Source organism: Taeniopygia guttata, chromosome 4 (genome assembly GCF_048771995.1).
Source record: "Taeniopygia guttata chromosome 4, bTaeGut7.mat, whole genome shotgun sequence".
NCBI lineage: Eukaryota > Metazoa > Chordata > Aves > Passeriformes > Estrildidae > Taeniopygia > Taeniopygia guttata.
The window spans coordinates 27606653-27633144 of NC_133028.1; the positions used below are offsets into that span (position 1 = coordinate 27606653).

The 26492-nt window shown below is 37.0% G+C and overlaps 1 protein-coding gene across 1 annotated transcript in view; it reads left to right on the top strand.

Moving 5' to 3' along the window:
• Positions 1-26492, top strand: part of TRMT9B (tRNA methyltransferase 9B (putative)) — a 110804-nt gene that overhangs the window by 6054 nt on the left and 78258 nt on the right. Inside the window, exon 3 of the mRNA XM_072928204.1 lies at positions 3084-3212. The gene's annotated coding sequence lies outside the window, so the exon portion shown is untranslated. The remainder of the gene's footprint in view (positions 1-3083; positions 3213-26492) is intronic.

A 26492-nucleotide genomic window follows, 5' to 3' on the forward strand; every position in this document is an offset into this window, starting at 1 on the left:
GATGCACTAAGATGTTACAGCAAGGGACTGGACTCGGTTTGAAGAACGGAAAACAGTTAATCAGTAGGAAACAAGTTAGTAAATAGAAGAATAATTGACAAACTGCTGCCTAGATTTTTCAGCTATTGAGTCCTCTCCTTACTCTCAGTCATTGTTACACAGTGAATGTGAATCTCAGCAGGGCAATGAAGGAGCGGCTGCAAAGTCATGAGGACCACTGTTGAAATATTCCCCAGGTCCTTGGAAAAAATACAAACTCACTTAGGGAAGAAGACTTTGGAGAAGTGTGAGAAGGAGAGGGAACAACTTCTTCGTATGAAAGACAGCAGGAATAAGGCATCCTGACCCTATGCTCAGGTTAGGATACCCAACACGCAGGACTGACAGGGAACGTAGCTGCTGCCAGTGCAGCAAAATATCCATACCCCCATGGAGCCATAGAGAGGCATGTTAGCCACTACTTCCATGGTCACCAAAATTAGGTGGGGAGAGAAAGCAGCAAAATCCAAGTTTAGCCGCCTTGAGCTTCCTTTAGTATCACTCCAGAGAGGAAGTGCTCATGGCTGCTGCTCTGCCTCTGCAAGCCATGCATGGCCCTGGGGACTTCGCAGAGATGGTGACTATTTAAACTATTACCTTTTGCTTTTCACTCCTAAATGGCTGTTTTGCCATTCTCACTGCTTTAGCTGAACTGGGCATGTTCCACTTCAGACGGATCCAGTGAAGGACAGAGCAGGCCGTGCTTATACCTTTGGTGATTGCTCTAAATGGGAAAAGACCAGTTGAGCTGAAATTGAATCCTCTCATGGGAAATAAGCTTATTACTACTAATAAAATTTTTGTTGAATACCATTTTATTATTTTTTAAAGATCCATACACAAGAAACCGGCAAAACCAAATACTTCTCTGAGACATTTGGTATCTCTCTAATAATATTTTTGTAATTGTTTCAGAAGGAAAGTGTGCAACATAACAACCTGCAAACAGTTCATACATAGTCATGCCTTCCATGTGTTAACTGCTGGGGAATGGCTTCAGATTGCTGCACATTATAAATTGTTACTTATTTACCATGCCAGTTGGTGACCAAGGTAGCATATGTGAAATGAATTTGCAGTTTCTATTACTGTTAGTTTAAATTTTCCAGTGCAACATTTTCTCAATGTAAAAGGAAAAAAAAAAAAAAGTTACCCTTACCCATCAATCAGGAAGGCAGTGCTTTGTAGAAGAGTATTTATTCAGATAATCTGACAAAACATGGGTAAGTTTTCGTGAGAAGCATTTTCCAAATATGCATGAAGATAGCACTAGTGGTTTGTGTATATTTCCAGAATAGCTCTACCATGGGACTAGTCCCCACATGTCTCTAATCTGCAAAGTCCCTGTTGTAGAACAAGAAAGTGATTTTGGGAAATCCATTTCTTGTCAAAGGTCAGCTCCTGGCTCCATAGCAATAGCCTCCTGCTGTGTGTCTGTAGCTGCAGTTAAAAAAATTTCTACTTCCAAATTTCTACTTCCAAATTTCTACTGAATCGGCAACCAGGACCTTGCAATTTTGGCTTTGAGCTCTCCTCACATAAAAACCATGGTATGCAAAATTAGTAATGATATATTCATATTAGAGAAAATCAATATTTTCTTGCGAATCCACAGTAATTTCCAACTTCTAGAAGTAGATCTATTTAGAAAAACATTTTTACTTCTTCATCCATGAATAAAAATATTTTGCTTCAGCTTTATGGTATTTATTTTTTCCTAAAATAGTTAAAAGTCATTAAAATTGATGCTTGATGTTTGAGTCACTTCAGCCCTGGCTAAGAAATAATGCTCAAAACCAAGTTGGTTTTGTTTTGATTCAGTTTGTTCTGTGTTGCTTAGTAGACTTTTGGGGCTTTAGTGAGATAGTTCCAGCAGAGAGATTTTTAAATGGAAAAATGCTCAGCATCACTGCAGTTGAACAAACACTAACCCTTGTTTGTGCAACACAGTGGTAGGCAGAAGTTGGCTTTGAGTAATTTTTAGTTATGAGTGGCCACAAAGCTGCACTTGCAGCTTGGTCTCAAAAGTTAATTTGAACTGAACAAAGCTAGACTGCTACCACTGTCTCTAGCATTACTGTACAACACTGCAGTATGAATTTTCCAAGGGATCTTAATTCCCTTTGAGAAAATTTGAGCTATGAATTCTCAGTTCTTTTGAAAGAAACCAGCCCAATAGTATGTTATTTAGTTACATGGTAATTATGTGTGCACTAGTATGAGAAAAAATGATCTCACACAGGATAAATAGTTAACTAGATCTCATTAAAAATAAAAAGGGAGGCAAAACATAATAGGATCTAAAATACTTAGGTAAAGACAGAGAGTTTATGGGCTTGATCCAATAAGGGACTTAAATACCTAAGACAAAGTTTATGGAGAATTCAGGTTCTTAAGTCAAAAAATGAGATCGCAGCTCATGCAGCTACTGCCTAACCCAGGAGTGCCTAAAATCACAAGGTTCTTCCTTGATTGTAATCTGTATCTTTAGAGTGTCTCAGATTTTGCTTTTGTGCACAGTCAGTGTGCAGCTACTAGGGCAATCTAGGCACTTTTTAACATTCAGCCATTTGCAGTCTTCAGCTGAAAAGTTCAAGGATGCTCTTCTGTCACGGACCACACCAGGCACAGCTTTACATTTTGAAATTCTTAGGTTGTTGTAGTTGCTTGCTTTTAACATGAAAGACGGAGAGGTAGAATAACCTTTTATTTAACAATCTCTCTGTTAGATTATTGATACAAGGATAATTCTTGCACATCACTTCTGTTCCTACAGACAACAGAATTCTTTGCTTCATTGTGGCATGACTTTTAGGAAGAGGGCAGGATCATCTTAGTTTTCAATAGCCCTGTCTCTTGCTGGGTAGGATCACTTTTCTGCCCTGGATTGATTTGCATATTTTATTCTTAAAGGGGAAACACAAACAATGGGTTGCTGTATAGGAGGTGCTTGTTTTCTCATTTCCTTCTGTTAAACTGGCTGTGATTTAACAGAATACTGCAAGCCCTGCTCCTCATTCCTTTTTTTTATTTTTTTTTAACAGAATGGTAATTGGATCCTACAGTTAGGAGGACTCTAAGCTGTGAATTTTAAGCACGCAGTGTTATCTGTGTTGTGGCCTGACTTAAGTTTCTAAGGAATTGCAATAATGCTGCTGCATTTCTGGGGTTTGGTAAGTCTGGTAATACTTTGACACTGTGGAACTGACTATCCTGGAAACACTAATAAATGGAGTCTCTCATTTTCCTGTTTTCATGTTCATCGTATTTTTCCTTTTCCCATATGTGATAATATGTGGTTGTAGATTCTAAAGTATAGCTGAATGCTTCTATGTGTGCAAGGAAACAAACTTATAAATGTGATCAAGAAGGTATTATTTTAAATTACTCCAGCTTTAAAAAGTAACTTAGCTCCAGATATGACATGAATCATAATTGTCTTTCCTTCAGGAAGAGAAAACTTGGACTGATCAGACTCTTTCCTTCAGCCATTGTTGCTTGGTAGGAGAGATGCATATAATCTACAGATTTATAGAATAGCTAAATATTCACTGGAAAATGTGCTCCTATTAATATAAATTGTAATTATTCAAAGAGCAATGCACTTACAGGGTGAAGTACTAAATTTAAAGAGATAAAGTGCAGGAGCTCTTAGTGCAGAACTGTAACTGAATGATGAACAGAAACCAAAATAATAGCCAAGGAAGTACTGAAAAGGCTTCAATTAAAGAAGGCTTTTTATTTTTTAAATAAAACTTGCTTATTAAGGAAGTGTGCAAAAAGCAAATAAGTCAGCATTTTTAATGTTTATCAGTATGTTTTCCTTCAGCTGAAAGTTTTTGCCTAACAGTTATGTTGAATATCTCACAAATTTTTTCTGAGTTTTTATGTATTCAGTCTACAGAAAAAGTAGAGGTTGATTGGTTAAAAATAATGTATAGCAAAAGAAAAGGTAATGATTTTGGACATGTGTTCTATATTCTAACTTGGTATTTAAAGAACAATTTTTGTTGGTATCTGTTTATATAGTCTCTAATGTTTGCTAATGTATTCTCTAATATAATCCTTGCTATCAAGCTGGATGTTTTGTATCTCTTTACGATTGTCCTCTGAGATAAATAACATTGAGATACATTTGATGTTGAATATTGTTTGCCAAATAGGAGCAGTTCCTTTGAATTTTTAATAATTATTGCTCTTCATTCTTATTCAAGTAAAAAAAAGGGAAAATTAGAGTTATTGCATCATAGTTGCATTAAGGTATGCCTGTATTGTAAAATCAAATCTTCAACCAAACTAGAAGGAAGGAAAAAAGCTTATTATGCTTGATATCTAGCCTCTTGGAAAAAACCTTTCATTTCTGGATGGTCAATAATAAATGCTCAATTAGAGTTTCAGTCAATTAAAATATATCTTAAGAAATGCATATAGAAATCAGAAAATACTTGGCAACCTACTTATAGTGGTAACTGGAGGGAAAAGCTCTTCATTTGTTATTACTGGATTGAACTGCTGCTAGTATTAGATAAATTGCTGAGTCTAAATAAATCTAGATAATGATAAAATAGTTAGCAATCTTTTAAAATTCTGAAGAAGTTGTTAAAGTTACAAAATTCGTGTTTATTTACTCTTCTTAGGTTAGCTCTTTGGAATAAGAGGAGCAACTGCTCCTTGTGTTGTAGATATTTGTCATTCGTGGAGTTCCACAGAGTTTTTGCATGTATATCCACTTTTTCCATGTCTAATGGGTGTCCTTCCTTCAGAGGTTTTAGAACACTTGGCAAATGTTTTGTATCAAAGAGAATAGGAAATACATGATTTTTCTTCAAAGCTCTGTGACTTGTACTCTTTACTAACTACAGTGTTATGTAAAGAACATGAACTGAACACAAAGCAGTTACTTTAATCACACTGGCAGATGGCCATTAATTAAATCACCTTATTTGCAATAGTTTACCTTTTAGCAGCAAAATGAATGTTACTGTTTATTCTGACTATTCAATATTCTTTTTCTACTTTGGCTTGTACCTACTGGGTAACCCATGTCCTGTTTGCTTCTTGAACATTAGTAGCATCACCAGCAGCACATTGTGTGAGACAGGGAGAGCCTATCCATAGGCTGAGATATCACAGCCACATCTTTTCAACCTCTCCTACAAACGTGCTACAGGAAATGTACACCTTTATTTTACTTCTGCCAGAGACACCAGATGGCAGGGTTCAATTGGGAGACCATTAGTCTCCATTAGACCAATGTTTTTCAGTGGAGCATAGGATCATACAGGAGAGAAGTGAGCACTCAGATTCTTCATTTCAGCATGATTGCATAAAGAACGTTGTGTTTTTGTCTTTCTCCCACCTATATGTCTCTTTCACCATGTTCATAGAAGAAAATAATTGAGTATCTGGTCTTTGGCTGTTGTCCACAAATACTCTATCTAGAGACAAAAGAAGATTTCATTTAATTTTTTTTCCATTCCTGAAAATGCAATGCAACATTTTTTTAAAAAACTCAAAGGTATATTGAACATAATTTGTCCATGCAATTGTAACAAGTTTCAGTCATACTGAGTCTAGGCTAGACACTTGTTCACAGGAGGCTCTGTTGTAAAGAGCTTGTCCCAGAAGGATTCTGTGTGATGTATTCTGTCCTTGTCATACTATATATAACCATTTTAGGGATCTTTTTTAATGATTTGCATCCCTCAATTTCTAATTGCCCAGGAAACATTGCACAAGGGCCGAAAGACTGTGATAAGCCTATGCATGTGAGAGTATTTTTAAAATCACCTAATATATTTTATTTATCTTCATATTTCTACCTCTAATAAAAAAAAAACCACCTTTTTTTGGTGAACAGCTTATCCCACTGTTTTTCATGAGTTTGCTGATGGGCTGGATCTGTTTTACATTTGTGTTTGGCTATGCTGGTATTGATAGATCTCTCGGGGGCCCTGCCTTACTCCCAGTTCATGCTTACCCTTCACTGGAGAGCTGCTAACCTGACAAGCTGTTGCCATAATTTTTCTTTGTGACATACTGTAGAGCCTTCTTGTTAAAAATTCCTTGGTTTGTGTTATGGGGCTCTTAGCTGTGGAGATTTGATGTATGGCTCACTCTTTAAAGTTTCATGGTTCCTGTAATATTTCATCTTCCTGCTGGTACTGATTTAACACCTCAATTCCTGGCCATAAATTTAAGCCAAAAGTTAACTATGTAGACTAGCTGTAAATATTTATTATTAATCGTAGAAATAGAAGCTATGACACGTTTTTCTTTGTTGTTTTTAAACATTGTAATGGACTGCTGAGGGAGGCAGTGAAATCACCATCCATGGAAGTGTTCCAAACAACTGGATGTGGCACTTAGTGCCATGATATAATTGACAAGGTGGTAATCAGTCAAAGATCTCAGAGGTCTTTTCTGTGTTTCATTAAAAAAAATGTTCTCAGAGGTTTTTTTCCTTGGTACCTGGATCATCTTAATAAAAATGATTAGTGGAAAAATCTGGTGTTTACAGGACTGATTTCTGGGGGTAACAGTTTCCCAGAATTTTTGAGTTCTGCAGCACCATTAACAAAATTAATAGTTAGTAATTGATTTCAGGTTTAAAAGCAGGTTATAATGATTGTAGAGCTGAGTCATATCTTAGACATAGTAGCTAAGTAAACTGTTCTGGTAAAGTAAACAGTAATACATCAGAACAAAAGGTTTCTGAATAAGGTATTTGCTGATAAATTACAGCATAGCAGAGCTTGCCTGTCAAGAATGAAGCAAAGAAGGCGTCAGCCTATAGTCCTTTTTTTATCCGGAAGTCTTTCTCATTGTAAAAGATTTACATTGTAAGGAAAATACCAAGTATTTGTAGAGGGAGGTTTCAGTAGAATAAGTAATTATTGGGAAGGAAGAAGCAATACTGAAGGTATATTTTTCAAAGACCTCTTACATGTATATTTACATAATGGGACTGATTGATACTAATGGGACTGAGTCCCTCTTTTCCTTGAAATCACCTCTTTGCCAGTGGTGTAAAGTTGGCAAGTCATGGATGTAGCTGCTTTCCTACTTTCTGGCGTGACTTAAAGAAAAATATACATTGTGTTCAGATTGTACCATAGCTCAGATTTCCCTGTGCCCACAGCCCTTTTGGGAGCACAGTGTTAACTGTAAGCACCCTCTGAGCCTTCCTTTCCTGGCCCAGACAGAAGCATATGAGTGATAATATGCATCAGTAAACATGAAACAAGTCTCCAGTCTTGGTACTGCTTCATTTTGCAACAATGGCCTCCTTTCTAAATCCAAATAGAAAGATGTAATGCCTTTACCAATTCTTACTACAAATAACAGTTACTCCATGGAATGACTATATTAAGAAGTCTTGCTTTGAAATGACAATTTTAAGGTGATTTACATAAGAAATAACAATGCCTATAGTTAGATTGATTGTTGTTTTGAAGTAAGGACTTGTACAATGTTTTTGTCTTAGAAGTTTAAGCTACTTGATTTTTATTGTTTCATTTTAGTTTAAAGAATACTGGATTATACCTTCTCTTCCACTATTGCTTCTATTGCATATCTTATTCCTACAATTCTCATATTATTATTCTATTAAAATAAAATATATACACCAAAATATATATATATGCACCTGTGAAAAAAGTTTTTACATATTAAATATCTAAATATATTTTTTAAAAGTTCCTTTTCCATTAGCATCTTTAAGCATTATCTGGAAAAAAAAGTTTTAAATGAAGAGAGTAATAAGTGCTTTAAATCTTAAAAAAAAACCCCACCTGCTTGCTGCACTTTTAGATCAGGGGAAGGACGTGCAGGTGGAGTCACTGGTACCAAGTGGGAGCTGCTGGTTGGGTTTGTCCTGCAGCCAAAGGCATGTGCTGCCCAGTGTGGGCTTGAAGGCCAGGCTGGACATGCAGCATGGAGCTGGGGGAGCTGCTCCGCTTCCCTGCTGTGGGGGTCGCTGCTCCTTGGTGTACAGTGGTCCTCTGGTCAGGATCACCACTGCATATTAGAGGTTATAGAAAAGGAAAGGATCTTCTGAACATTTATAAACTGTGTGCATCCCTCCAAAGCAACCTGTTTTAGTGCCATTAGTATTGCCTGTGCTCGCCTGTATTCCTGCTTTAAATGCTTTGAGAAGACACTGTTATTTCTCCTGCAGTGGAGATACCATCTTGTAGTTCCATTGCTTTGGCTCCTGGAGTTAGGATTAGGCCTTAGCAAAAAAGTCTGTGAAGATTCTCAAGGGCAATTAAAAATTGTGAAGCAAAATCATGATGATTATTGAAAATTCCACTGTTACCATGGAAGGTGTTAGATAGTGCTGAATGAGATTAAGAAGTTCTTTTAATAAGGCAGCATCCAATTTCTGTTTTTCTTTCATGTAGAACAGAAGTTATTTTCTTAATTTTTGCCCACTCAGTCAAGTTGCAGACAAACAAATACACATCTTGGATTATTAAAAATTTGGAATTACTTTTATTTCTTTTGAAACAACAGACATAATATGCTTTATTTAATGTAAATTCAACTCTCAGTGCTTTCTGTTTCAGGATGGTACCATCCAGGAATTTTAGAAAGGTTTGATGTGCTTATTGTGCTTTACAAGCTCAATTCTCTGGCCAGAATGTGTTTCTCATCATGAAGAAGATGATCCATATATCTCCAGGCAGACCATATATCTCCTGTTTTCCTGCAGGCTTGGCCCTTAGAAGAAAGGAATTTTAAATTCCTGCTTGACTTAGTAAATGTGCTGAGTGGGAGATATATTTATTCAGTGTTTAATAAACTAGTTGGGAACAATTTTTCAGATGAGATAGAGAAAAAAATTGTAGTTTGAAATGATGTTTAGTTTTCCCACTAGAAAATTGGCAGTTAACAACTACATTATTTGTCAAAAAATCTTTCAAGCAAGAAACTAAAGTCAGCTCTATTTGCACAAAACTAATGGTCCAACATTGTAAACAGTTTTTAATAACTTCTTTCATACATAATGCATCCCAAAAGCAACATACGTTTGAATGCAAAACAACTGCACTTTTAGGAAAGTACAAATAAAAGACAAAAACAGAGCTTTCTGCTAACCTTTCAAGTAATTATTTATTATGAAAAGTTTGGCTGTAAAGCTTTAAGGACTGAATTTTGCATTGAGGTTTTCAGTGGAACAGTACAGATATTGGACACAGCAAAAATAATAAAGAATTTTTTTAGTAACAGGGAGCAAAAAATTATTTTTTAAACTATTTTCATACTATTATGCATAACTGTTTCAGTTAGGCAGGAGTTTTACTAACTGTCCTTTATATTTATTTTGGTTTGTCGTCAGATTTTGAATTTCATGAGTCCCACAGGACAATTCCCATTCGTGATCTGCATAATCCTCATGAGAGGCATCCGAGTTCTAGGCCACCAAAGCTTCGATCATTATTAGAGATGGTGGATGTTTCGGGTGTTGGGCAGGAATGTGGACTCACTTATGCTCACACAGAGAAATATTCCTGCACTTGTATGTGCTTTTAGGAAACTGACTCCTGGCCTGACATGCTCTGGCTCTTGAGGAATGGAATACACTCAGTGCTCCGTGAGCAGCTGCAGTGCCAGCTCCGGGTTCAGCTCTGGTGGTGAGAGCCTCAGACAAGAGGCCGTGAACAGGAACCAACCTTTGCACAGCAAAGGGCACAGGGACCTGTGGTGCCAGCCAGGGCATTGGGCACTCAGGGACATGGCAGGAGCTGAGGATCTCCAGATCTTCCTGTACATTGACTGTGAGGGTATAAAACCCCGTGTTTTTCTTTGGAGCTCCTTCTTGGCAACATCAGCTCAAGCTGTTATTCTGTTGTTGTACCATGATTAAAATATTTGAGGGATCCAGACGTCTGAGACTCTGCTATGGGAAACCTGGAGTTGAGCCAATAGGGAAACCTGATGTGCCTGTGTGAGTGGCACGTGTGGCTGCAAAGGGACCTCAGTGCCAGCATGGGTGGCGTGAGAGTAACTGGCGGAGTGGCTTCTGAATGGTCAGACAGGAAAGTTTCCTTAACACATCCTTTGGTGGCCTCCAGTTGTGTTGTGTCAGAGCAGAACAGGTCAAGACCATGTACATGGTTTTATGCCTTTTGCTCTTGACTTAACCAGTTTGTCTGCACAAGTGCTAGGGCAGTAAATGCCTGGCATACCCACAAACTACCAGCTCATTTTGAGCTAGAAAAATTTCCACAGAGGTCTGTCTCTAGATGTAGACAAAGGAAGCAGATGCCAGTGGCTGCTTGGAGCAGTTACTTTCTGTTCTATCTGTGCCAGAGCTGCAACACAGTGTAACTTCTTTTTGCTGCTTTGCTGATGTTGAGGGAGGAAAGTGTGGGAAATCACAGAATTGCAGTTTTTGCAGAGTTGTCAGTGGCTCTTTCCAGCCATTGATTTCATGCTCTCCTCCTTTTCCTCCTACTTTATGTATCATGCAGCCACAGAAGTAATACTTGTTTTCTAGGAATTTTCTCTGACTTTCTAGGCACAGTTTATTTCATCACCCACCCTCCACCCCTTTTGTAGACAAACCCTTTCTGGTTTCTGGAACCTCAGACAGTATAGAAGTGTTATGAGAGATGGTTTTTAGGGAAAAAAAACTCTTGCAGGAGTATTAGTAGGAAGTGCTTGTGTAGGCGTATGGTGGGAATTTAAATTTGCTTTGACAAACTAGTTGTTAACAGTGAATGATGTTTTGAGTGACCATTTGTACAGCAGAAGTGGAGTTGTGCTGGTGGTTTTGCAACAGTGGACATTTCCAAATATTCCATCAATATACATACAATTTCAAGGTGACACCACTGCCAAGAATTTACAGAACAAGAGGCAATAAAAACAAACTGAAATAAAAAATAGGAATAATATTTTTAACCATGGTGGTGGTCAAACTCTGCAGCAGTTTGCCCAAAGAGCTTGAGGAGTCTTCATCCTTGGAAATACTAAAAACCTGAGTGGATGTAGCCTGAAGAACGTGCTCTAGTTCAGTCTCCTTTGATCAGAAGGTGGACCCAAGACCTCCAGCAGTGAAAACTCAACCTATTATTCTGTTGTAAGAAAAGCATGCAATAATCCCTTTTTAAGTAAAGGTAATTCCCTGAAGTATTGTTCTGACTTCCCGCATTTTGTGGTTCACACACTTCTGAGTACATTCAGTTGTCACTTTAGAACCTTTAATTATTATACAGGATATAAGTGTAAATTACACATGCAAAAAAACTAGACACCAAAATCATTGTTAATGAATAGCTCCAGTTTTATAGTCACTAGTCAGAAATATTTTAAACAATAAAGAGACGGGTTTTTCTTTCTTTGAAGTCTGCAGTTAAAACTTCAGTTGGCTTAATGAGATGAGGAACTTTATTCATCACATTTTATATCTAACAGAAAATAGAAACTTAAACAAAATGAATAGGTTAGTTATATATTTAAACAGTCTGTAAAACCCAAACCTCAGGTAATAGGAAGTTCCCTCCAACCATCAAGCAGCTGTTTCTGGTCTGCTCTTTGCACAATGCACGAACTGCTGCATGCCCACCGTGTGTGCACTACTTGCTGACATAATGGTCTGGCTGCTTGGCAGAAAAGAGCTGGGAAGCTGCATTATTCTATAGGAAGGCTTTTAAATGTGTAGAAGCAGCTTGGGAGTGCACAGTTAAGGAATGGGCCAAGCCTTGTATGTGACAAGACATACTTTGTACTTTGCTGGACAAAGAAATCTCTTGATTTTTCATGTTTGAAAGTGGAAAATATTATTGTTCTGTTTGATAAATGAAAATGTTTGTCTGCAAAGCAAACATAAAAAGAATAGAATAAACATATTTTCTCACTAAAGGGATAGTTTCAGGAAAAGAGGATTAAAATTCTTGGAAAATCAGTGAGGCAGCTACAAGTGTCAGGTGATTATATGGCCTTATGTAAGTAAGGCCATATGTATGTAAGTGGTTGGTGTCTAGCCAAGTATTTCTAAAACTTATAGGGTAACTTCACATTTAGGCAAGCATAAATCTGAAAGCACTTCAAAACTCAGCAGTGTTAGCTCCTGTGTTAGAGTTTCTTTTAAAAATGAAAATAAAAACTTTTTTTTTTTTTTTTTTTTTTTAACTACAGGGAATTCTTAAAGGGGATGGTGTAGTTAAAACAGGGACTTCCAAGAACTGAATTTTATTTTGCCTTTCGTGTAGATCCCCTGTACTGTAAAGGACAGGCCATTTTTGTAGCTTGATTTCTCGCATAATTATAGCAAACATATGTGTGCATATGACACTGAAAAAATACAGTGTGTGTTGGTGGGTGTGGCTGGTGGGTGTATTATCTAGTTGTTGTATGGCAGTGTATTAAAATAATTTTGTTACTGTTTTTGTTTCATTAAAAAAAAAAAAGGTCCTAACTGGAACTAACTGGGAGAAAAAAAATGTTTTTTTTAAAATAAATTTTACTCCCATTTAGTCTGGTAGTGCAGGTCTTCATAGCCTGCTTCTGAAGGCAATCTGTCTTAAATGAGTAATTTATTTGTATGGTTTGGTAGGATTTTTTATAATGCAATATTTTTTCAAAGTCTCTTTTCTTCCCTAAGATTGCATTCAGAATGCATTTTTTTTCTCTGGATCTTATTTTGCTTGTACATCCACTTTTTTTTTATATCATGCACAGTTTTTGTGCTGTTTATATAACATCACTTTTCCACTTCAGGTTTGATTTATCTTTAGACTTGTTGAGAGACACAATACCATTGAATGATTCTCTCAGACACAGGCATTTAAATCTTCAGGTATTTAAAAGGAGAAAGGGAAGATTTTTCACTGGCGGAACATTGCTTGAAGGGATGAAGATGCCTGGCTAAATCTGGTGAGTACTAATTAGATAGAATTTGTCAGTCTGTCAGTAAGTCTTACAGATTTTCTTGATCACATACTGAGCATACACAAAGGAAGAGAGTAGATACAGTGAATTTAAGAAAGGTCTTCAGAATTATACTTCTTTTGAAAGAGATTTATGAACTGATTTCTAGCAGAAGCATAAAATGTTTCCATGTGACAGCAGGATGAAAGATGTCAGAGAGATCTCAGAAAGAGAGATAGAATAGACAAGAATGCATTTAGAAATGTATTAGCTTTTACTGAAAGTCTAAATTTGGACATCAGAGAACTTCTGTAATGCCTGCCAGGCTGTGTTCTCTGTCCCACAGGGCTTTTAGCACTACAGTTGCCCACTAGGCAGCATCAGATGAATCATCATGAAAACTGAACAAGACAACTTTACTTGAGAGAGAGAGAATATAGAGTATGAACAATCCAACTGCCATCTGTATGTTTTCCTGATGAATGGCATTATCACATCTTTTTGTGCCAAATGAGTAAACTGTTTTCACCACACAAATACTGTCTATTCCAGCACATATTACATGCAAACTACCAGCACAAATTTCAGGGTGATGTTTGCAATGTGAATTCACTCTGCCCGTTGGAATCCTATCCAACAAGTTCTGGTTAGAAAAGTAATGCCAAAAGAAGTGTGGGTTTGTTGTTAGGGCATGAAAACTTCACAGCTTTCCAGGGGGTTATAAAATTCAACTGAGTCCATCGCTGTTACATTGCTTACTAATGTACTTAAAACCAGCTGATTTAGTTACAGAGAGATGTACAAGCTGAAAATGTATATGAAAGAAAAGAATAATGGCAAATTGGAGACTTGTATGCAGGAGCATTTCAGGGAGCTAAAAGAGAACAGAAAGACAAGATGTTGTGGTATTCTCTAGTGTTTCACAGGAACTTTCCAGCCCATCTAGCCTGGTTTCAGAAAGGAAAGTAACATTTTTGGTTTACTGTCTGTTTAAATAATATGAATATGTATTCTGTGTTTGTAGAAAGAAACTTTTAAATCATTACTTAACCTTTAAAAACAAACATCTTTTTTTCAGAATGAAAAAAAGTTAAACTGTCCCTCAAATAAGGTTTTCATATTAAGAAAATATTAGAGATCTAGATTCTCAAAAAGCATTTGCTAGCTTAAATGTAGAGACTTTTAAGATCTTAAGTTTTGGCTCATTGAGTGGTGTTTCTTTGTGCAGTGTGTCTTACATACAATAAAGCCCACTCACAGATTTCCCAAAGCCTCTGTGCAAATCCACGATTTCTGGCAGCTCATGTTTATTAAACAATAATGTGCTTTCAGTGGAATAATGTCAGTAGTGGACCAATGGCTGCCTGAGCAAAGCTCTGTGAAAAGAGAAAAGTAATAAAAAAGTAATAAAAAATCAACTTTTCATATTGATTAGAGAAAACTAATTTACAGCAGCAGAATATAAATACAATCAGAATTCACATTTTAAGATGAGTATATGAGGGCAATATTGTGACATGTTTGACAGTTGTTCTCCCTGGTCATGGTGCTATTTGGTGTTTCTCATACAACACGGTTTAGTGCTAAATGTTTTCAAACCTAGAGGATGCTGTTAGAACTGGTAAGGGCAACACTGGAAAATGCTGCCATTACAAAGCAATAACAATAAGATTTACCATGAAGAATATTTACATTAAACAGCTTTCAGGAGTAGTGCAAAAGAAGTTTCTGGAATTGTGCTTGTGACAATGACCTCAGTCTTTGAAGATCCAGCTAGGATTGGATTATACTTGTTAACAGTACACATTGCAAGCTGTTGACAAGTAACACTTCTTTTTATTTTCCCTTTAAGATGTGTATTTATCTTGCATTCTGTATGTACCTTTCACCTCAAGATATATTTACTAAATAATTTATGACGTACTTGAGGTTCTCCCCCCCCCCACCCTTTGTGGCTGAACAAACTGCTGTATGTCAGCAGCATAACTTGTTACAACAAGAAGTAAAGCACAATGCCTAGCTCATAATGCAGTGCAAAGATTTGAGAGACCAAAACCACACCTTTTCATGAGATTCTTGACATTGAAGTGGGCATCTCTACAAAGAACTCATTAGACTTACTGAAGTTGTTGGGACAAGAATCTCAATCTCACCTTAAGAGTTCTGGTTTCTGAAATACCCTTTAGTATAAATATCTGACCCTAAAAGAGTAGAGGATCAGAGATTACCTAATGAACTACTTATGCCACTTCCTGCTGCACCTTGCATTTATATGCCAGCTCCTGAAGCTGGCTATGTGATCAACTGTTGAACTTTGGGAAAAAGAAAACAGGAAAACAAGAAGATACAAGACATAAATTTTAAATCAATTTTTTTATTTTAATCATAAAATCAAAGAAAAAGTTTTAGGAACTTGAAAGTAAATCAAATTTGTAATAGTTCTCCTTTACAATAAATAAAGGTAACATGAAGATTTTTTTAGTACCTCAGGCTCATATGCAGTGATTTGGATCTTGAAGAGAAGAGACTTTTTTTAAGCATTTCCTGATACTATTTGCCAAACTCTGTTAAATGATTTACTGAGTAGTTTCAGGGCTCAGTTATCATACAGTTCTTCAGTGTTAATATATCACTCTTTCATCTGGAATGGAATTACTAAAGAAACTATTTCTCTTGATATTTTCTTGGAAACACTAATTATTTTTTGTGTCTCATGACATTTGATTCCATGATGGTTATTTAAAAATGTTTAAAAAATCTTTAATCATTTCCTCATCATTTCTTTCTTTGTCTTTCACAAGAATCTCTAATATTACCAGTAGCATTTCTGTTTCTCTGTGTCATTCTTTGCCTCATTAATTACTTCATTAGCTCTCCTTTTCCAAAAGGGAACCACATTTTTCTTTCAAATTGTGCAGTTTTTAAAAATAAGTAAAATAAATTTGGATCCATTTGTTCAAATCTTTATTCATCCTTTCAGACCAGAACAAATAATGGTGTATGCTAAACTTGTCTTTTTTTTCCCTCAGCTGTGTCAGGTGGTCTTGTAGAAGATAATATTTGTCCCACCAAGCTTGCCTTAATTCCCTGTTGAGCGATCTGCATTCACCAAGGCTCTGGTGTGGCTGAAGGAGGAATGTGTCTGGAGACAGGGCTTCTGTAACGTGTGACTCCAGGTCTGTTAAACCTGGGAGATGAGCAGGAGCTCACATCCAGGAACTCTGTGCTGTGCAGTCCTGGAGGACAGAATGGGTCTTTGGGCCCTGACGTTCCCCTCTCTGCCATACAGGGCTGTGCTCTTTTTGCAGCTTTTGAGCTGTAAACATCCGAGGATGAGAGCTGTAATTGAGAAGCTGTCCCTTAGCAGAAGTCCAAACATGAGAGAAATTTTTTTCCTATTCTTTTGACTAAGAATTTTCTACCTTAATTTTTATTGAATTCTTCTGTTTTTTTACTGCCTATAACTCTAAATGTTATATGTGCAAACATGTATGACCCTGATAGTAGCTGCTTAGCCAGTTGCCTTGTGACTGCATATTCAGTGTCCAAAAAAGCCAGAGGAAAAAGCATATTACATTAGTTACACTGGTTTTGCAAGTAATTTTCTGAAATAACTTCTGGTGAAAAAAAATTTGAAACAGAACCTTTCCATAAGTTATAAAATACAGTAATAAGAATTCATATTTTTAGTTTGTTGTAGCTTCTCCAAAATGTCTACTGTGTTGTTGCCTCAGAATAGCTTTCAAAGTAGGAGAACTGGATCTCAGCCATGATACTTGCAAAATAAAAATAAAATAAAATAAAAAATAAGATAAAATATAATTAATTTGTTGATCCTCCATGTTCTGACTACCTAGATTATCCTCACAATAACCTTTGTTATCTTTGATTTTAAAGTCCTATACATAAGAAAGTCAACTTTTTAACAAAGTTTAGTGTACTTGTGCTGGAAATTTAGAACATGTCTGACTGCTTTTCAAACCAGAATAGTGAATTGTGTTACAGCACTGAGAAGGTTGATACATAAAAGGAAAGCAAGGCCAAACAAATACATTAAGAAATCTTGAAATATAGGTTTATTAAGTTATGATACATGTTAGCTTTGTTAATTCATCAGAAAAGAATGTTTGGATTTTTTTTAACTTCATGAGCACGTGAGTCTGTTTATCACATGCCTCCAAAATAAGTGTCTTTGCAGATGTTTGCTCTTTATTAAAAATACTTTTTCTCTCCTCAGGCCATGCTACACTATTAAATTAAACAATGAATTTCCTTGCTTATTACTGGAGACAGAACACTATGGCAGGCATAGCCCTGGCTATCCTGTGCATAGCACTAACTTTTTAATATCAATTTTAAGAGTTATTTACAGATTAGTAGTGTAGCACCTATATATTTTGTCTGGCAAAACTTTTTAATATCAATTATAGGAACTGTCTGCACATTATTGTAGTATTTCATTGATGCTATGTCTGGTTAGTCAAAAATGATCAGCTAATTTAATTGAGAGTGATATCTCTGTGATAAATACCATGAATTTTACTGACTGCTAAATGGTCTGGGTCACCTAGGATAATTTTATTACCCTACTTAATTATTAATCGTTTCTTTGTCCTAGTCATCCTTCCCGTATCTGCAACCACATTTCTTTCACAGTGAGTTTCAAACTTACAGTCATTCTCTAGTGTCAAATGTCATGTTGTCAGTGTTAGCTCAACAAACCCAGCTGTTTATGACTAGACAGTCTCTTCACAGACAGAATAAACACAAGCACTTCTGAAGAGGCTTTATAAAACTCTGGAGGGGAAAGGATTAAAGAAAAATTAGGAGTTACTGTGTAGATTAGGAACTTTGAATTAGAAAATACTCTGATACACGCCTGTTTATATTGCATTTCAACCTGAGGTAATTCACTATTAATGTCTTTTACAGTAAAAGCCTGAAGTCATTTAGTAATGTAACAATTAGTAAGGAATAATAATATCTTTTATTTGCATATCCTGTTAAAATGTGGTACATGCTGACTTAGCAGTGAAATTTTGCCCCCTCACCCCCCCTTTTTAAACTTAAAATGCTCAAGTCTGGGTCTACTGACTAGGCTCATACTTAGAGAGGTAAATACTACAAACCTAAAATGTCTTTGCCTTCCAGTCAAGGTTGGCCTATACTGATACTTGCAAAGTTAAGCAGTTATCACATTCTTTAAATATAGCTATCTTGCCTGGGCATAAGAAACCTTCAGCACAGTTTGCACACATTGTAAATTACTTCAAGCTCTTCCAAAAGAGTATTTTCTTGGCATAGTTTCTACAATGCATGCTTCCCTCATTAGAAGAATAGCTTAAAGAAATAGAGTATGAAACTACAAGAGATTACAAAGAGCTGTAAAATTAACTTTGTGTTTTGTGATAATGTCTGTGAAATCCTTCCTTGTGTGATACAAAGTGGACATGATGTAAAATCCACGATGTGGACAGAGCTGTAACAGAGTCCTGACAGGGCACTGTTCTAGCACTCCATTGTATAGTGGTCAAGGATATAGACCTCCCTTGCAAAGAAATAACCCAAGGTAGTGCTGTCATCATGTAACATTCAGTTCTAGCAGTTTGCCTTAGTTTGAATCAGTCACCAAGGGAGGAAAGAGAAGGAATGCTGGGCATGTGTATAGTTGTGATAAGTAATTAGTGTTCATGCAACACTAGCATCCATCAGACTCTGAAGGAATGGAATGCAGTGCATCTGCAGTGAGGACATGTTTATGTTGGATTATCCTGTGCTAATGCAGAGTGTGATTTTCACCATTTGACTCCTGCCGCTGTATCTCCTGTAGCTGAGCCACCTTACTGCAGTGGGCTGTGGCTTGAGGGCTTTTCAGATGTGGAAATGGTTTGCTTTGTGTATCTATAGTAACCAACTGCTGGCATTTTCACTAAGTGCTGTGCGTAAGCTGAGGGTGTGTTACTGTTATTATTATCTGCTTTATAACTTATCCCAGAAGGCAATGTAGTATGTGGAAGCTAAATTATCTTGAAATAAAACAGTTCTGAAGTGGTTAAGCTCTGTCAGCAAAGATGCTGGTGAAGTTTAATTGACCCTGCCAAAAATAACCTTTAGTATGTCTGGAGAGACCTTTGAGTGTTACAATTTACCTTTCTTGATCCGAGAACAGTAGAGTACAGTGGCTGTGTGGGCTGTAATGCTCTCAGCGCCTATCACTTCCCTGTATGGTAGACATACCTTTTAGTTAGTGGTACAGCAATCAGCAGGTGAATTTATATTTCATCCAAAACATCACTTATAATTAAACGTCTCATCTTCTCAGTGGTGCCTATTTCTGCTGAACTGTTTTTACTCAAGTAATAAACGTTCCTTTGCACATTTTAAATAGCAGTAAGTGTAGTGGCAGTTTCATATGGTAAAGGATTACTCAATGACAGCATCTTATCTTACCTATGTTTGAAAGGCAAGAGGTTTTATAATTATGAAATTACCCACTGAGCAAACTTTCTTAATAATGCTCTAAAGAAATTAGTATGAAACACAGGTAAGGGTAAAGAAATTATCAGAAACCAAAATCATCATTGCATCATTTTTCCAAATAGAATACTTTAAAACTTGTCAAGCTGCCACTGCTTGGCTTGTGTCACTATGCCCCTTCCCTAGCACCCAGCCAAGTGTGCTTAGGAGCTGTTGATTTCCTCCTCATATGATTTTTAACTACCATCTCCTTTGGGTTGTGGTGGTAAAACATGAGTGGACTTGGGAATAAAAATCAGGGGGGGAACTACAATCACAAAGTCATAGAACGGTTTGTGCCATGAGCAGGGACACTCCACAGTAGACCAGGTTGCTCAAAGCCACATCCAGTCTTGAACATTTTGATGGGACATCCACAACTTCTCTGGGAAAACTAATAGTGATATTGTAATATTGAATTAGTGATGCTGTGATATATTGTGGTATTAGTGAATTAGTGAAATTGCAGTCAATATCTGTTGATGTCATTGCATGTTTTCCAGTGAAATTAATTATGAAGCAATTCTGTCTCTCACTCTGTTTCCTGTCACCCTCTCTCTGTCACCATTTTACAACAGGTATTTTTCACTAAAGCCTATTTCTTAGTAGGTAATGTATTACAGAGCATGGAGGATCGTGTTACAGAACTTGGTGCATGTAAGTTTTATACCGTTTCTTCTAGGATGTGTTGTGTCTATAGAGAACTATTTTAACCTAAAAATACTTCATTACCTTAAAAGCAGACAATTTAAGAAGTCTTCCTGTATATTGTGAATCTGAAGTCAGGTGGAATTCATGTTTCATCACTCTGTAAATTATGTGGTTTTAAAACTGTGGTTAGCAGCTTGTTCTGATATTGGCATTCCATAAAGAAGTTAAAAGAGTTTTTGAGAACAGGGCATTATGTTCTCTGCCATGTCAAAAGTGAAAAGTGTAGCAAGTGTGGCTTCAGAACTGGAAGTTCCTGCCAGATGACACAGTTTGTATTAAATTATCCAATCCTTATGTTGATACTTTGCTGTGCTGTTCTGCCTTGTGCAGAGATGGTTAAAAAAGATTTGTCCTTGCAAGAAAAGGTATGTAGACTAAGCACAGTCATCCTGCTTTATTGCTGTAACATCAAGGCACTATAAAATCTGCAAACAAATCAAATGGGAGAGGAATCTACAGCTTTCCTAATTAATTTACATAATCTTTAGCTTTTCGGCTCAATTTTTATGTATGAAGATAGTACCTCATAATTTGTATGTACAATCTCTTACCTTTCCCATGCACATAATTTTAGAATTTTTGAAGCATCATGATTCCTTCACATCTTTAAATATTTTAATTATAAATCCCTCTTGATTGATTGAAATTAACATCCTCCTAAACATCCACAAGTAATGATTGTTGTTGATTAATTTTTATACCATTGCTGATAAAACAGTAGATGATGAGTGATCTAACAAGTATTTCAACATTCTGCCAGCAATTATTTGTTTAATTAAATTATACATGATAATGTAGGGTATTCACAGCTGCTCTACTGCAGCCTGCCTGTATGGGTAAATCTCAGTTTATATTCTTTTACTGGGTGCAAAATTCCTTATATTCAGTGAACTATTGGGTAAGAGTTGCATAACATAGAACAGCTGGCCTTTTTAAAAATAATACCCTAGATTATGCAGAGATAACATTTTGGAGTTAAAATATCAAGCAAGCATTTTCCTGTCTTTTTTCAGTCTTGCCAGAACACACAGTACCAAACCTATAGTTCTCAAAGGCATGGAAAAGAATTTGGGTATGAGTTTTAAAACCTGCTGCCTTGCTGACAAGCATAAAGAATCGTGGTAACACCAATCAGCAAATCATCAGCTTCTGGCTCCTCCCAAGTTTCAGCAGACTTTCTACCAGACCTGTGAAGCAAGCTGTAAGAATTATCTTCCTCTAGGCACTAGGCAGCAGTTTCCAAGTCAGCTTGCTCCACAATGCCTGCAGAAACTTGGTGGAAACAGCAGATTTTATCTTGCCTAGGGATTATAGTCTGCTGCCTGAAAAGATGGTGTTGACAGTTTGTTCCCTATTAAAAATGCAGTAGTACAGTATACAACTTACATAATCATCCACTCAGTAGTAGAACTCTTCAAAGCACATCCATACCAATCTCCTTTGAATATCAGCAGGGACAATAACCCTGTGGTTTATCTGAATACATCTGAGGAACAAATTCTGCTTTTAGGATATCCTTGATTGTTCAACTTCACTTATTCATTCATATCTGTATGTCAGATAGGAAGGTTGGAATCATCTAGACTAATCCCCGTGCTCAAGCAGTGTCAGCTAGAACCAGTTGCCTATGACCATGGCTGTGAACTTTTTAATACCTCCACAAATGGAGATTCCAGAGCCTCTCTGGGCAGCCTATGCTGGTGTTTGGCCACTCTCACCAGTAAAGCATTGTCTTGTGTTCACATGGATTTGTGTTTTCATTGTGCCCACTGCCACTTGACCTATTGCTGGGCACTACTGGAAGGTCTGTCTCTCTCATTCTTTCCTTGCATATATTTATTGAATGATAGAATAATTTGGCTTAGAAGAGACCTTTAAAGGTTATCTAGTCCAACTCTCCCTGTGATGAGTATGGATGAAGCTGTGAGGTATACCCTTCCCCAATCCATTACACCCATTGATGTGCCTGAGCTTTCTCTTCTCCAGGCTGAAGAGTCTCAGCCTCTTCTCATACGACAGATGCTTCAGTCCCTTTATCACCTCTGTGCTGTCCATTAAATCCATATCTCTTTTGTACTGGACAGTCCAGTTCTGGTCATGCAGTGCTCCAAACTATGGTCACGCAAGTACTTAATGGAGGAGGAGGAGGATCATTTGCTGTGACCTATGGTCATTGCACTTCATATTACCCGGGATGATGTTGGCCTTCTTTTCTGTGAAAGTGCACTGCTAGTTTGTGATCATCTTGTCCACCAGGACCCCAGTGGTTTTCTCTGCAGATCTTCCTTCCAGCTGGATGGTCCCTGGTGTATATGCTGCCTGTGTTTATTCTTTTCCCGCAGTTCTTTTCAGGACTTTGCATTTTCCCTTTTTAAAATTCATGAGGTTCCTCTTCAACCAACTCTCCAACTTGTCTAGGTCCCACATGGTAGCACAACTATGTAGTGTTTCAGCTGCTCCTCCCAGTTTTGCATCATCTGTGAACTTGCTAGGTGCACTCTGTCACATCATTTCAGGTCATTAGTGAAGCTGTTAAACAGTATTAACCCCAGTAATGATCCCTGGATTACACCACTTGTGACTTGCCTCCAACTGGACTTTGTGCTGCTGATTACCACCCACCAAGCCTGGCCATTCAGTTAATTTTCAAGCTGTGTATTTATCTAGCCTTAATTTGTCAGCTTGTCTTTGAGGATGTTATAGAGTCCGCCTTAACTCAAGTTGAGGTGAACAGCTTAAGCTGCTCTCTCCCTCATCCAACAAGCTGCTCATCTTGTAAAAGGTTATCAGATGGTTAAAGCATGATTTCCCTTCTGCAAACTTATACTGATTGCTCCCAGTCTCCTCTTCCCTTCATGTGTTTGGAAATGGTTTCCAGAATGATTCTCTCTATCATCTTTCCATTCATATAAATTGCTGCTATTTATTTACTTCCATTTTGGCTTTTCAAGACAGTGGATAGACCAACAGGAATGTGTGAGACTGACTCCCTTATTCCATTCAGTTGGATATCACCTTACCAGAAGTGGATCTGTAGAACATACTGGTGGGTTTGTGTGGGCAAGTGAGGTATTGCCTACCAAACTAACCATGGCAGAGAGGGAGAGAAATTGGAAATCTGTCAGAAGATGCCTCAAAAAAATGCATATTCTGATAGCTAATTTTCATTTGCTTGCTAATCAGGGAGGACAAAGTCATTCCTGCTGCTCAGACATTTGGGCTTTTTTTAGTCTTTCTCTTATCATAAGTATTTCTTCTCTTTTAAGGTATGGGTCAATCAGACAAGAATCTAGGTGGAAGGGCAATCAGACAGAATGAAATTATGAGGCTTTATAAATAATCCTGTTTTCAATATACTAAATATACCCAGAGAACTTGTGTGATTGGATGTGACGTATGTAAAATCAAAGGTCTAAGAGAAAAACTGAAGACAACTGTAAGAAGCTTTTTTCTCTTGTGATTGAAGACTAGAAAAAATGAGTTTCATATCAGCACCACATTGTCCATAGTGTTGAATGGCCTGATTACTGAGGGGAACGAAAAAAATTATCATGAAAATTAGCTCTACGGGCCAGATAGAGAAAAATAACATTTTAATTATTACTATGGCTTGTTTGTGCAAATGGTAAAAAGAATTCATTTCACAAGCCTCCAAGTGCTTTCTTACTGTTTTTAGCCTTTAGGTCCCTTCTTGAAGTTTAGAATTGGCCCACATATTTTCAGAACAGGTTCTGATTTTTTTTCCCTTCTATTCTGATTATTATCTTTGTCCTGCTTTCTTTTGCAGTAGTTTACGATTTAGCTCAGTATTCCATCTGCTCTTCCTGTAGTACTATAATAATATAAATAACACATTTTTCATTTTTTCATGAACAATTCGATTCCATCTCTTGCAGAGTGACTGCATGCACAGAGGTGGGGAATTTATCACCATGATGAAGTTATTTGATACAATGAACAGCTGGGAGATGAAGGCTCATCTGTTAAGAAAATGTTTTATCTCATGTTGTGAGACATATTGAATATGGAAGAGTAGCTGGTAGTTTAAGGTCAATCCTTATATGAAAGTCAGTGCCTACCAGGAAGTGCCTAAAACTTGTGCAAGGCAGGTTCATCTCCTTTTTCTCCTTGTGCTCAGAGCTGCTCTGTTTCAAAGAGTGCTGTTTAGGAATGCTGCTGGATGCTCTCATACTAGGAGATTATAATACAAAGTTTGTAGTGTAAAGAATCAGCTGAAATTCTGCAGTTGCACTGGAGGATTATTTTTAAATAAGTTCTCAGCTGGCATAATGTGCAAGCATTGCTTTATATTTCGGAAAGGCTATCTACCTTTGATTCAATACCATCCTACATCTTAAAATTTGCTGTTGTGACTACTACTATGCTTGCAAATTTAAATTACCTCTTAAGAAACTTAGTGTATCTGTTTTGTGTGACTAGTTTCTATTTTTCACTCTAGCAGAAAGGGGAAGAGGAAGAGAAGAGGGAGTCATTGTTTTGTGATGATGGGACAAAAGGTGTTTCTCTAATTCTTCCTCTGCAGACCTAAGAGGAATTTCGGAAATATGCTCCTTTAAAGAGTTATCTTCACTGATTCTCTCCTTGTAATAGTGCTTAGCATTTTGAATATTCAGCATTCAGGTAAAGAACAGTATATATGGATCTCTTGGGATAGCATGTTCTAGCTGTAGAACATCCGGATTTGTAATTTCAAACTTTAATGGATAGAGTTGGAAGTTTTATTATCTGCTTTGTCTTGGTGATTTTATTTTCCTATGGAAGGATTCTGATCTCACTGTTCTACAATCAATTCTGCTTTGACATCTAGTTTGTGTTTTCCCAAGAGGCATAGTTAGTTCTTGCTGATCACTCCTCCTGGCTGAAAGAAAATTCCATGTACATTTTAAGACGTTTTCCTGAAAAGTAGCTTCTGTGGGATGTTTACATAAGCAGACTGCAGTGTGCCCTGTTTTTTGAAGGCATTTCTGGTACAGTGGACAACTGTTTGTAATACTGTTGGGGTTGGGTTTTTTGTTTCTTTTATTTCTTTTCTTTATTACGTGCTACAATGTCCTTTCTGGATCCTTTTGTTTGTACTGGTTTAGGAAGATACTGATTTTAGACATTCTGCAATACTTTTCCTCATGCATCTGAGCATCCTCTGAAGATTTTTTTATGGAGGGACTTTGAGAACCATGGTCCTAGCTATCCCTAATGTACTAGATTAGCTGTGATTTTTCTAATAATTGCTTATGTCTTAGCTGTATTGTTTCTGTTAATACTTTTTTACATATCCCATATTCACAGTGCAGGATTAGACCGTACAGGCCTCTTTTAAAATTATTTGCACCTTTATTTTGATGTGTGAAATTGTGCATTCTCAAAAATCACACTGTGGTGTGGCATAGAACTTATATTTTATTGATTAATTTTATGTGAGCAGGTGTAAGGCTTCTGGAGTAAATGTCCTGTAATTCACAGCCCGATTAAATACCTCGGGGCATTAATTTGTCTCTTGTTGGTCTAAACTAGATGTAATCCCTAGGATCACATATGCTTATTCAGCATGATAATTTTTCCAAAGAGAGGTTAGCTAACATGTCACCATTTCCTTGTTGCTGCCTTTGGCCAAATTGGTGTCACTCTTTAGGGAATTGGACTGATGCCTATTGCTGAGTCTGGCCTTGACAGTATGTCTATGTTCAGTGCTTGTTTCATCCTGGACTCACTGCTGTGCTCTTCCTTTGATCTTTCTGTGCTTCTAGGCCTGTTGTGCTTCTATTGCTGTTTAAATTCTAGGGCTCTTATAGCTAAATTAGAGCTTTGGTTTGCCTGATTTTTCTCCCATTTCCTTTTGCTTGAAAGTCTTGTGTGTCTTAGGTCCTTATCTAATCTGATTTCTAACAAACTAAGATCAGAAGTTCAAGATTGGAGTCTCAGTTAGAATGAATACAGGAATTATTTCCCCACTTTAATGCTCTGTGATGTTCAACCTGGACAATGAATTCTTCACAATTAATGTATTCAATTTTTCTTTACTAGTCTTATTGGTAAAAAGCTTGGATTAAAAACATATATGACAGAAAGGAAGAAAGGCAAATGCAGAGCCCTGCTGCTATTCCCACTCCCATCCTGTATTTTTTGTCTCACTTAAAGCATGAGTACACAGTTCATGTATAACTCCTAAGGAACTAGGACCATGCAAAGCAAAAGTGAAGATGATGGAAAATATATGTATTCCATTGATATGATACACATGTTCAGAGGCTGCTTCCTCCCCTCTCTCCTCTTAATCTACCTTTGAATCTGTTGATCTGCCATGCCAACTTCTATTGCTTTTTTCCAAG